Source organism: Myotis lucifugus, unplaced genomic scaffold, assembly GCF_000147115.1.
Source record: "Myotis lucifugus unplaced genomic scaffold, Myoluc2.0 scaffold_2, whole genome shotgun sequence".
NCBI classification, from domain to species: domain Eukaryota; kingdom Metazoa; phylum Chordata; class Mammalia; order Chiroptera; family Vespertilionidae; genus Myotis; species Myotis lucifugus.
Window position 1 is genome coordinate 3490611 of NW_005871050.1, and position 11762 is coordinate 3502372.

General features: G+C 39.8%; 1 pseudogene; it reads right to left on the reverse strand.

Moving 5' to 3' along the window:
* Positions 1-10959: 10959 nt before the first annotated feature.
* LOC111827265 lies at positions 10960-11091 on the reverse strand (annotated as a pseudogene).
* Positions 11092-11762: the final 671 nt, after the last annotated feature.

Consider the following 11762-nt stretch of genomic DNA (forward strand, 5'->3'; position numbering starts at 1 on the left):
TTCCACATCAGATTTAAAGCATCAAATGCCTGTGAAACAGCAAAGATGGTAAGCAAAGCAAACTAGTTTTTCCGTCTAAGTCGAAATTGAACACTTCCTCATAGTACAGTGAAATACTGTACCTCATGGCAGTGGAAATGCTTTCTAGATTAAAAAACTTTTGGAAAAGCAAAGTGTTCTATAGCATATTAGAAGTTCTCCAAATTCAACTCTTGGATTTTTTTTTTTTAAAGCATGTATGACACTTAAAGGCCTTTAATACAGCTGTTTACCAATAGCCACCTGGGGCTTGGGAGGGGGTAACTTTTTAAGTTTTTGATGAAGACCTTTAAACATGCTTCACATATTTTAACATTTTTTGAATTAGTTTTTTAGTCAATATAGGAAATGGCTTAAGTTTGGGGTGCCCCTCTCCCTACCCCTGTAAGCCATTGCAAACTTGACATTTAGTTGGATGCCTGACTTGTTTTTACTTCTGTGAAACTACACTGTATGGAGAAAATCTATTTGCAAGTGGTCTTTAAAAAGCAAAACCTGAGGCAGCATGACCCAGGTCCAGCCACGAAGTTGAAAAAGATGCTCTTGAATATAGTAAACTTGAAGACCTCCAACTAAAAATCCTTGTACTGCACATATTCCTTCAAATAAGTTTTGTCCGTTCAACTTATGGATTTAACATGGCAGTGCACCATTGGAACAGAATGAGAATCCATAAGCCATGCAACTTAACCATTTAAGCCATTCCAGTCCATCCCAAGCCAGTGAATCTCCACCACTTAAGAGAAATAGACCATGAAATACCTTAAGCTGCAAGTCTGAACTTGCCTTTTCTTTCTGGCACAGGGGGCAGTAAGTTATAGGCAAGTTTTGAAGTATTTCTGACTAAAGATATAGTTACCTATTTAATTTTTACAGGTTGAGGATTATGGTCACGGAATGCTGATTTATTCACACTAGATAAAGCTGACTAAAGCTGGCAGCAAGAGAAATCAAACACTAAGGTAAGTTTCAAAAGCGTGGTAGCTTTTTTTTTTTTTTTTTTTTTTTTTTTAAATATATTTTATTGATTTTTTACAGAGAGGAGGGGAGAGGGATAGAGAGCTAGAAACATCGATGAGAGAGAAACATCGATCAGCTGCCTCCTGCACGCCCCCCACTGGGGATGTGCCCGCAACCAAGGTACATGCCCTTGACTGGAATCGAACCTGGGACCCCTGCTGGCAGCAAGAGAAATCAAACACTAAGGTAAGTTTCAAAAGCGTGGTAGCTTTTATAGGTTTAAAGACTAGGTTTGCCACTTAGCATGGTTAGGATATTGGCACATTGTAAAGGGGGGATCAACTTAAGTGCTGTAATATGCAACACCTTGCATATTAACTGCTGATTTGAATGTAGGGTGAAGCTATTTTAAACACAGGTATATTTCCATTATGGCTCAGTCATGTAATGCTTCGCTATTTTTTAGTGTATAAAATTTGTTAGTGCTTTTTCTGCATAAGCAGTTGTTGACTGCAGATGTATAGCTTATGTTTTGGCATATGAGCAAATTTCCTATTATCAGTACCTGGTTGATTGCAGTACACAGTACAAATCCACTAAAGGGAGACTAGATGCAGCTGCTAAGTTCCCAGTTTGAAAAACAATTTTATTGGTGTAATGATAGTTATATAGTCTTGATTACACTAAATTGATGCTTACAGGAATTGTACTGGGTATTTATGGTTGCTTTTAGAGTTTACAACTTAAAGCAAATGCATTGTTGTCAGTTAAAGCAACAAAATAGCATGTATTTAAAGACTAGGTAAGGAGGAGTAATTGACCTGATCACATGCTTTTCATTTTACAGAGTTGTTGAAGCAGAAGAATGCAGAATGTGCATAAGGCACAACAGTTGCATAAGCAGTGCTCATCAGAATTGGTTTGGTGCAAGCAATAGATTTTTGCCTTCAAGGGTTCCTGTTGGACAAAGGCATCAGTGTTGGTTAGCACTCTTAACTAGGGAGTGGTAGATAAATAATAATTGACAGATGGAGAAAGGAGCAATTAAGGAAATTGGTAAGTGGAGGTAGTGAGCGCTCATGGTTCTTTATGTAGATTTTATAGCTTTGGCTTTCATTGTTAAGCTAAAGTCATTAGGAACAACTTTAATTTAGAACTTCCTAATTATCAATGTCAGAAAGTTAATTAGAAAAAATGAAAGGCATAAGCGGTAGCTCTTATCTGATTTTCAGCAAGTGAAACACTGCTGTTTATTATCCAGAACTGGGACTAAGTCATAAAACAAAACTAAAGGGAAGAGTAGTATCTGGAAACTAAAGTAACTGGAAACATGGCTGAAATGATTGAAAGCACATTTAAAAACTGGAAACAAAATTGGGCCACTTGGCTTTTTAAACTGTATTTTTGTTAGCCTATGTTACCCCCACCTCCTATCTTGGAAACAAATCCAAATACAGCTTCATTATGTTGGAGACTCCAGAGCCAATAGTATAAAACCTACTGTTCTCAAAGGAAACAGAGTTGAGTTGTTGGGTTAGAAAAATCAACTCAAGATTTTTTGCGTAATAAAAATAGCAGTACTATCATGTCCAACATTTGTGATTGTGGGAAATAATAAAAATGATGTAACCCTCATTTGACAGGCTCTTAATCACAGACCATGAGGGTATTGGCCAAATTTTAAATGGCTGTTGCACTTATATATAGCTGTCTTCCTCAATTCTATAATCTTAAATTACTTGGGCTTATGCTTTTGAGTCCTGAGATTTTATTTAGATATCTTGAAGATAGTGTAGAACATTGAGATTAATTATAGTAAATATCAATACTAAATTCAAATTAGGAAGTATGCTTAAATGACCAAGACAGCCATTTGGCAAGTAGTTTACTGACCCAGCAGACTTAATTCTGCTCTCATTGGAAAAGAATTGGTCTTGATATTTCTGGCTTTATACTGGCTGTAAAAAAAAAAAAAAACAGAATGATAGTGTTTTCCTTGTTTATTTGAATATAGAACATAGGTATTATAGATTACTTTTCTCTTTTTGGAATGTTTTGTATTTGAAACTTAATAAAACTTAATATTCATTTTTGTGGCCCTGGGTTCTTATTTGCAATAAGGAATTTATTTAGACTTTTTTTTCTGAAAGGAAGGGAGAGAGTCCTCAATGATGAGAATCACTGATTGGCTGCCTCCTGCAAACCACTACCACCCCATCCTCCACTGGGGCTCAAGCCTGCAACCCCAGCATGTGGTTTGACCAGGAATTGAACTGTGACCTCTTGGTGCATAGGTCCACTCTCAACTGCTGAGCTACACTGGCCAGGCCACTTAACTTTTAAATATGACATTAACCTGGCCCCTTCCCCAAATCTAGTTCTCATCCACTGTTGGCACTTGAGCAGTTATTAAGTAACATAGTCACTGAGGTGGCCTATTGCTGTCACTGGACTTTGTTTCTTTGGGGAGTGAGCTCCAGGTAGGCATCAAGGTAATTTGGATGGTTTCATTTAATCCTTACCCTGAAATGAAATGGGGGCAATAACAAACTAGGAGTTAAAATAGCAAAGATGTACCGTACTGCTTTTAATCTTGCTTACTTAACTCGGGGAAAATTGGTATGGAAACTCAGTTGGCAGTGAATCCACCTTGGACTAAAGTCCTTCAGCATTGCTGTTAAATCAGCACATGATTAATGTATTTTCTGTATTCACAATTTTGTTTCTCTGACAGTTATATATACATCTGACCTGATACTTAATGCCAAACCAACTTGTAACATTTGTCCTTTATTCAAGGGAAAACCATGGACTGAGGTATTACCAGGTCCAGTTACCTAGGTTAAGGTGAGCTAGCTAAAGTTGAGTTGGAAGATTGTGGTTGGTATAAAGCAGGGGTCCTCAAACTACGGCCCGCAGGCCACATGCAAATACAAATATTGTATTTGTTCCCGTTTTGTTTTTTTACTTCCAAATAAGATATGTGCAGTGTGCATAGGAATTTGTTCATAGTTTTTTTTTTTTTAAACTATAGTCTGGCCCTCCAATGGTCTGAGGGACAGTGAACTGGCCCCCTGTTTAAAAAGTTTGAGGACCCCTGGTGTAAAGATTTCCTTGACAGGTGTTACATATAAATATAGGCTTAAATTTGTGACATGGGCCAGGCCACTGGGGCAGCTTCCGTTTTGTGGATCCTAATATACGAATTAACTTTCCTAGCACCGAAAATAGTGTATTGCCTTTGAGTTATAGCCAGTTGCATGGAACTTTAACCACATGAAAAAGGAATGTTAACTACTGAGAATTAGGATGACAGAAAAAGGCCCAAGTGTTGTCATTCTATAAATAACCTCAGCCCATAATCAGTTCCAGAAAAATGCCATCCCAGTCAACAGTATCTCCCACCCCCAGAGAAGCAATGATTATATCACTAGAATATTTTTTATGTCTGCTTTCAGCATGTTTTTGAGATTGTTATAATTATGGGTAGTTTTTTTTTTGTTACAGAGTAGAATTTCAGTGTATACTATATGTGCATAGTTTGTCCATTCTATTGATGGTTATCTGGGCTATTACCAGTTTTGGGCTATTGACTAAAATTTATGAAGAGTTCTGGTTGCTTTCCAACATTTATTGATCTATTTCTTTAATCTTATATAACTGGCACATTTGTCAAAACTTAAGAAATTAACATTGGAATATGACTTAACTAAACTTCAAATTTCACAATTTTCCCACTACTATCCTCTCTGTTCCAGGATCCAATCCAGTATGTCACATTGTATTTTATAATGGGGCAGTTCCTCATGTTCTTATAGCCATCTGTATATCTTTCACAAACTGTCCAAGTGTTTTGTCAGTTCCAAAAAACTGGATGTCTTTTTAATTTTTTTCAAATTTTTTTTTTTAAGAGAGAGGAAAGAGACAATGATTGGTTGCCTCCAGCACACCAAAACCTGGGCATGATCCCTTACTGGGAATCAAATTAGCAACCTTTTGGTGCATAGAACAATGCTCAACCAACTGAGCCATACTGTCCAGAGCTGGATCATCTTTTAAATACTGCAAATATTATGTATTCTGGATACAAGTTTATTGTCAGATAATGTGTGTTGTGAATATTTTCTCCTAGTCTTCGTCCTAATTTTTTTGTAATCCTCACCTGAGGATGTCTGTCTGTTTAAAATACGTTTTTATTGATTAGAGGAAGGGAGAGAAACATGGATCCGTTGCCACACACATGCACTTCTGGCCAGGGGTCCAACCTGCAACCTGGGTATGTGCCATGACTGGGAGTAGAACTGGAGACTTTTAGGTGCACAGGATGATGATCCAACCGAGCCACACTGGCTGGGGCTTGTCTATTATTATTGATGAGCAATTTAATTTGTCAAACTTTGTGGTTATTGCTGCCTGTGACCTATTAAAACTGTCTACTTTGAGGTCATTAAGATTTTTTGTCTTCTACATACAGGTTTCAAGTGAACAACTCAGTATTTGCATACTGTCTGGTGTGTTCACCCAAAGTCAAGTCTCTGCATCCCCATTTATCCCTCCCCCTTTCCCTTTGGCTATCACCACACTGTTGTCTATGTTTCTTAAACTATACTACAAGGCCATTGTAATCAAAACAGCCTGGTACTAGCATAAGAATAGGCAAATAGATCAGTGGAACAGAACAGAGAACCCAGAAATAAACCCATACCATTATGGTTGATACTTGACAGGAGACGGGAGCATACAATGGAATAAAGACAGTTTCTTCAATAAATGGTGTTGGGAAAATTGGACAGGTACATGTAAAAAAAAAATGAGACTAGACCACCAACTTAACACCATACATAATAAACTAAAAATGGATAAAAGACTTAAAAGTCACAAAACCATAAAAATCTTCAGAGAAAACAGGCCATAAAATCTCAGACAACTCAGCAATACAGGAAAAAAACATGGGGTTACACCAGGGGTGGGCAAACCACAATGGGTTCTTAAACTGGATCGGAGGGCTGGAACAAAAGCATGGATGGAGTGTTTGTGTGAACTAATATAAATTCAAAGTAAACATTACATAAAAGGGTACGGTCTTTTTTTTTTTTTTTTTTAGTTTTATTCATTTCAAACTGGCCGGATCCGGCCCGCAGGCCGTAGTTTGCCCACGGCTGGGTTACACCAAACAAGCTGCACAGCAAGAGAAACCAACAAAATGGAAAGGGCAGCCCACTGTATGGGAGAACATATTTACCAATGCTATATCTGATAAGTGGTTAGTTTTGAAAATATAAGGAACTTAACACCAAAGCATACAACTCAATTAGAAATCTGGGCAAAGGGCCTGAATAAACACTTATTCAGAGGACATTCAGATTGCCAATAGATAGGAAAAGATGCTCAATGTCAATCAGAAATGCAAACTAAAACCACAATGAGATATCTCATGCACTGTTACGGGAATGCAGACAGGCGCAGCCACTGGAAAACTGGAGTTGCCTCAAAAAATTAAAAAGGACTACCCTTTGAACCAGTGATCTGACTTTTGGGAATATATCTGAAGAAACTCCAAACACTAATTTGAAAAAATATATGCATTCCTATGTTCATTGCAGCATTATTTCAATAGCCAAGATCTGGAAACAACCCAAGTGCCCATCAATAGAGTGGATAAAAAAAGCTGTGGTATATTTACACAATAGAATACTACTCGACTAAAGAAAATCTTTTGCAACAGTATGGATGGACCTGGAAAGTATGCTGAGTAAAAATAAGCCAGTCAAAGCAAAAGATAAATACTATATAATCTCACATATGTGGAATCTAATCAAAATAAAATAGAAACATACATCGACTGACAGCTGTCAGAGGGAAGATTAAGGAAGAAAGTGATGTTTTGTTTATTAGGTCTATACTAGTAATCCATTTTTTCATATTTTTATGATGTAGGATTTGAAACTTATTTTTAAAAAACATGGATATAAGCCCTAGCCTGTTTGGTTCAGTGGATAGAGCATCGTCCTTTGGACTAAAGAGTGCCGGGTTTGATTCCAGTCAAGGGCACATGCCCTGGTTGCAGGCTTGATCCCCAGTCGGGTGTGCAGGAGGCAGCCAATCAATCTCTTTTGGCCCAGGGGCCACTGGCTAATTAAATTTAAAAGTCTAAGGGACAGCCCTTCATCCACATCATGGGGGAGTCCATCCTTCTTGACTGCTAGGTGGAAGAGAGAGAGAATGAAAATGAATAAAGCTTTCAAAGCTCCCCCGCCCCCAGTGGCTGGCCCTGCGTCCCTGCCACCTGGGTGGTCACGATGCGACCTGTCCCAGTCCAGCTCACTAGTCATGCGCCATCATTGATGTTTCTCTCCCTCTCTGAAATCAATAAAAATGTTTTAAAACAAACAAACATGGATATCCATTTATTTTAGCATCTTTTGTTGAAAATCTCAGCATATTTGTAAGAGCCATATATACCTAGGTACATTACTGTACTTTTTCTTATTAGTATGTCTACCTTTATCTTGATTACTGTAGTTTTATAGTAAATTTTGTAAAGATACTACTTTTTAAAAAAAGTTTTCTTCCTGCAGAGTGTTTTCCCCCCTTAAGGTAATTGCTATTTGTTTTTTCTACCTCAAACTCCATCTTCCATGTTAGAGGCTTTCCTAAAATGAATGGAAAGTTTTGGTTTCATGCTTATGATTATAAGAGTAGGAGATTAAAATGTTTGTAATCTCTGAAGGCTTTTCGGCTTTGAACTCAACTGTGGGGATTGTTTGTTGGGGAACCCCTGATTCCAATGCCTTTAGGTTTTTCCTCTTGGGCTAGTAATATTCCTCAAGGAAACCTTGGCCAAATTCCTGCCTTGAAGATCTAAGTTGTTTTTCCTAGCTCAAGATGGAGGGTTGGGGTTTCAGTGTATGTTTGACACGGCCTGCACATGTAATATGCTCTCCACTCCAACAGCTCCTGTTGACTGGGAACTGCTCTTCTCTGTCTTGCCATGGTGATGAAGTAGAGAATGATCTCAGCAATGTTGGAATGGAGTGTGGGGGGAGGGCACAATTAGAAATTTATCCTGGCATCTCTGTAATGGTGCCTGCCCCTATACCATTTTAGGCCACTCTCCCCTGACCTTCATCCCTGCCACAGACTCATCTCTATAGGTCAGTGGTTCTTAACCTTGGCTGCACATTAGAATCCCCTGGGAATCTAATGTGGCCCCACCCCATAACAAAGAAACAGAATTTCTGGAGGATGAGGCCCAGAAATCTGGATTTTAAAAAGATTCCCAGGTGATTCTAATGTGCAGCCAAGGTTAAGAACCACTGCTATAGGTAGAGACTGAGTTCAAATTTCAGCTCCAGCATTACCAGCTGTGTAACCTTAGGGAAGTTACTTAACCTCTCTATACTTGTTTTCTCATCTGTAAAATGGGGTTCATAATATCTAATAGCATTGGCTGAGAAGATTAACTGAGTTAATAGTGCCTGGCATGTGGTAAATGCTGCATAAGTAGCAGATTTCATCTGTCAGTTTTTCTCATGTGTCATCTTTAGGGCTGGAATTGGGGAGGGAGCCAGCACCTTATGTTAGATCAGCATCTTGTAAAGGACTGAAAGTCCCTACTGCAAGCCAAGGTTTTTCCTTTTTCTCCTGAGTCATATTCCTCATTTTTTGGGTACATTAATGTGATTTTTCACACAGGGTCCTTTTTTTTATGGATACTATTTTCTTGCATCACTTTTCATTCTATATATACATTTTTAAATCTTTATTCAGATTATTACAGATGTCCCTCTTTTTCCCCCCATAGCTCCCCTCCACCCGGTTCCCACCCCACCCTAGGCCCTCACCACCCCACTGTCCGAGTCCATAGGTACTGCATACATGCATATAAGATCTTTATCCCATCTCTTCCCACACCCCCCACATCCCCTTCCCCCCGAGAATTGTCAGTCCATTCCATTTCCATGCCCCTTAATCTATTACATTTACCAGTTTATTCTGTTCATCAGATTTTTTATTCATTTGATTTTTAGATTCACTTGTTGATAGATATGTATTTGTTGTCACTTTATTGTTCATAATTTTTATCTTTACCTTTTTCTTCTTCTTCCTCTTCTTAAAGAATACCCCTCAGCATTTCATATGATACTGGTTTGGTGGTGATGAACTCCTTTAGCTTTTTCTTGTCTGTGAAGCTCTTTATCTGACCATCAATTCTAAATGATAGCTTTGCTGGGTAGAGTAATCTTGGTTTTAGGTTCTTGCTCTTCATCACTGTGAATATTTCTTGTCACTCCCTTCTGTCCTGCATAGTTTCTGTTGAGAAATCAGCTGACAGTCATATGGGTACTCCCTTGTAGGTAACTGTTTTTCTCTTGCTGCTTTTAAGATTCTCTCTTTGTCTTTTGCCCTTGGCATTTTAATTATGATGTGTCTTGGTGTGGTCCTCTTTGGATTCCTCTTGTTTGGAGTTCTCGGCACTTCCTGGGCTTGTAAGTCTATTTCTTTCACCAGTGGTGTTCCTTGGCCTGGCCTGTGCCCTCTCACAATCTGGGACCCCTTGGGATGTCGGACTGCCGGTTTCAGCCCGGTCCCCACAGGCCAGGCCAAGGGACCCCACTGGTGCACAAATCTGTGCACCGGGCCTCTAGTATGCATATGTTTTTTGGTTAATCATTCCCCTCCCTCTCCCCTCCCCCTTCCCTCTGAGATTCATCAGTCTGTTCCATGTTTCCTGCCTGTGGTTTCTGCTCCTGCATTGAGCGTCTGCCCCCTGGTGGTCAGTGCATGTCATAGGTACTGGTCGAATGGTCACTTAGACTTTCATATATATATATATTGGTTCTTCTAACTTCTCATCACCATGTTTTGAAGATTTACCCATGTTGCAAAATATACATCTAGTTCATTCTAGCTATAGCATCATATTTGATGGTGTGCATCTCCCATCATTTGCCATCTACTCTGCCTGTTTGGTATGTAAGCTATTTCTTCCTGGCTTATATATTACCTGGCTGCCTGAAGTATGCTGAGATTTGACCCTAGTTGTGAGTCTAGTGGCATTTTGAGGTGGTTGTGGTGGACCTTAAAAACAGCATCCACTTTTAAGGGGTCTGTCCTAGGTGAGGTTATCACAAGATTTTAAGCAGTGAAAGAGTTATTCTAGACACTGCCGGGCTTCAACTGGTAAAGGAGGTTCAGAATGACTTGATTCAAGACTGTCAGTCTCATCTGGGTCCAAACAGATAGATGTCTCCATTCCAAGTTTCAGAGTCCCATTCCTTATAAATGCCCTTTCACATGAAAAACTTGATGAGACCAAGTTCAACTCATAATTCATCATCCAGTTCAGTTGATTTTCAGGAATATGAGGACTGCAGCTATAGACTGATGGGCTGAGAGTTAATGGACTTGAGCTTGTAATTTTTTTCTTTGTAAGCACTCAAGTGAACTCAAAATAATCCTCCCCAAACCAGTCTTTTCTTTTTTTAGGAGAGGAATTTTATTTTATTTATTTTATTTTATAATTATTTTTTTAATCCTCACCTCAGGATTTTTTCCATTGATCTTTAGAGAGAGTGGAAGAGAGAGAGAAAGACAGAAATATCAATGTGAGGGAAACACATCAATTGGTTACCTCCTGCATGCCCCCATCCAGGGCCCCGGGCTGGGGAGGAGCCTGCAACCGAGGTACATGCCCTTGACCAGAACTGAACCTGGGACCCTTTGATCTGCAGGCCGATGCTCTATCCACTGAGCCAAACCGGCTAGGGCTCAACACCAGTCTTTATGGTCATTACTGGTACAATGGTTATGTGTCAGTCTGCTCTCTATGAGTCTGTCACCATTTTGCTTGATTTTTACCTTTTAAAAAACATTTTTTAAAAATTGAAGTGTAACACAGAAAAGTAAACTAAACCACTTCCACTTCTTTTTCCTTTTTTCTTCTCCCCACCCCTTTTGCTTTATTTGAAACTAGCCCACATGCTATAGAGCAGACTACAAGCACCATGAGGCCAGCTTCAGTATTACTTTTCCTCCTTTAACAACCACCAAAACTGGTGTTCAGATCCAATGGGAAAAGAACCTGTGGGCAAAATCACTTCCTCTTATGATGATGGAGTAACTGGTGCTGACCCTGCTTGCCCACCACAAACAACTGTAAAACTGGACAAAATATAATGAGACAACTATTTTCAGGCATTACACAGTAAGCATTATCTATATATATACTAGGAAAAGGCTAATATGCTACGTTTCCAACCATCTGACCGGTTGCTATAACATGCACTGACCACAAGGGGACAGACGCTCAACACAGGGGCTGCCAAGCTGCAGTGACTTGGCAGCTCCAGTTCTCGGGTGACGCACACCGAAACCAGAGAGGAGGAAGCCCTATTCCTTGTGGGGCCGCACGATTCCACCTTTGGCTGTGGGTTATGCTGTTGCTGGGGCACTGTTGGCCCCAAATCTGGTTTACTGTACACTTGCATTTGCGTTCCATACCCTATATGACAGCAACTTTGCAGAGTGCCCTCTCACACTCTGGAACCCCACGGGATGTCGGAGAGCCGGTTTCGACCCGATCCCCACAGGCCAGGCCAAAGGCCCCCACCTACCGGAGGGACCCCACTCACTCCACAGACGCTGGGGAGGGACTGCAGGAGGTTGGCTCCAGGGTGTGTGTGGGCCCTTCTCGCACAGTCCTGCCCCGCCGACCACCTTCTAATTTAATTTCCTTTTCATTGTGCACAAATCCATGCACT